This window comes from Grammomys surdaster, unplaced genomic scaffold, assembly GCF_004785775.1.
Source record: "Grammomys surdaster isolate TR1022 unplaced genomic scaffold, NIH_TR_1.0 100, whole genome shotgun sequence".
Lineage (NCBI taxonomy): Eukaryota > Metazoa > Chordata > Mammalia > Rodentia > Muridae > Grammomys > Grammomys surdaster.
Genome location: NW_021604579.1, coordinates 7,262,069 through 7,264,309, shown reverse-complemented (window position 1 = coordinate 7,264,309; position 2,241 = coordinate 7,262,069).

Below are 2,241 nucleotides of genomic sequence, written 5' to 3'. Positions count from 1 at the left end.
ATGGCTGAAGGACCAAGGCAGTACTCTGGGGTCTTAGTAGTAACATGATTACAGATATTGTCCCTATCTGAAGCACTCAAAGTGCAGTAGAAATACATACCATGAGATCTAGTCAATCAAGTTGTCTTGAGTATAATATAGACTACCCAAGATGCATAAAAGTTAATATGTTTTACATCAAGAATTCACTTACTAGCACTGCATTTTAATCCTTTATTAAGAGCTTTTCTCCCAGCTTCTGGCTAAATAAATAAATAAATAAATAAAGCTTCTATGAACATAGTGGAGCATGTGTCCTTGTTATATGTTGGAACATCTTCTCATTATATGCCCAGGAGTGGTAATAGCTGAGTCCTCAGGTTATTAATACTATGTCCAATTTTCTGAGGAAATGCCAGACTGATTTCCAGAGTGGTTGTACCAGCTGACAATCCCGCCAACAATGGAGGAGTGTTCCTCTTTATCCACATCCTTGTCAGCATCTGTTTTCACCTGAGTTTTTGATATTAGCCATTCTGACTGGTGTGAGACGGAATCTCAAGATTGTTTTGATTTACATTTCCCTGATGACTAGGGATGTTGAACATTTCTTTAGGTATTTCTTGGTCAATCAGTATTTCTCAGTTGAGAATTTTTGTTTAGCTCTTTACCCCATTTTTTAAATAGGGTTGTTTGATTCTCTGGAGTCTAACTTCTTGAGTTCTTTGTATATATTGGATATTAACCCTGTATTGGATGTAGGATTGATAAAGATCTTTTCTTTTTGGTTGCCATTTTGTCTTATTGACAGTGTCCTTTGCCTTACAGAAGCTTTGCAATTTTATGAGGTCCCATTTGTCAATTCTTGGTCTAGAGCACAAGCCATTGGTGTTTCAATAGAGAATTGGATGCCGAAAATGTGGTACATTTACACAATGGAGTACTACTCAGCTATTAAATACAATGACTTCAAGAAATTTGTAGACAAATGGATGGAACTAGAAAATATCACCCTGAGTGAGGTAACCCAATCACAAAAGAACACACATGGTATACACTCACTGATAAGTGGATATTAGTCCAAATGCTTGGAATACCCAAGATACAACTCACAGATCACATGAAGCTCAAGAAGAATGAAGACCAAAGTGTGGGTGCTTTGGTCATTCTTAGAAAGGGGAACAAAATAATCATGGGATCAAATATGGAGACAAGCCTTCCTCCCCTGCCTGGTCCTTTGGGCTGAGGCAGACACAGAGTTGGTCTGCTGCTGTCCTGTGGAGATACTGACTCTTGAGTCATCCTAGAGGAGCCACTGCACTCAGAGCAGCCGGAGATTAGGATCATAAGACTACAGAGACATCTGGACTCTGAGGAGCTCTGCAACAAGCAAGATAACTGGAAATACAGACTCCAGTCTCACACAGTGAGGGCAGGTAACAATAGAGTTAACCAGATGGCAAAAGGCAAGCACAAGAAAATAAGCAACAGAAACCAAAGTTTCTTGGCATCATCAGTACCCAGTTCTCCCAATATAGCAAGCCCTGAACACCCCATCACACCTGAAAAGCAGGATTCAGAATTAAAATCACTTCTCATGATGATGATAGAGGATTATAAGAAGGAATTAAGTAACTCCCTTAAAGAAATACAGGAGAGTACAAGAAAACAGATAGAAGCCCTTAAAGAGGAATCACAGAAATCCCTTAAAGAAATGCAAGAAAACACAAAGAAGGAATTAAACGAAAACATTCAGGATCTGAAAATGGAAATAGAAGCAATAAAGAAAGCTCAAAGGGAGACAACCATGGAAATAGAAAACCTAAGAAAGAGATCAGGAGTCATAGATGCAAGCATCACCAACCGAATACAAGAGATAGAAGAGAGAATCTCAAATGCAGAAGATATGGTGGAAAATATTGACACAGTTGTCAAAGAAAATGCAAAATGCAAAAAACTCCTAACTCAAAACATCCAGGAAATCCAGGACACAATGAGAAGACCAAACCTAAGGATAATAGGTATAGATGAGAATGAAGATTCCCAACTTAAAGGGCCAGTAAATATCTTCAACAAAATTATTGAGGAAAACTTCCCTAACCTAAAGAACAAGATGCCCATAAACATACAAGAAGCCTACAGAACACCAAATAGACTAGACCAGAAAAGAAATACCTCCCGTCACATAATAATCAAAACATCAGATGCACAAAACAAAGAAAAAATACTAAAAGCAGTAAGGGAAAAAGGTCAAGTAACATA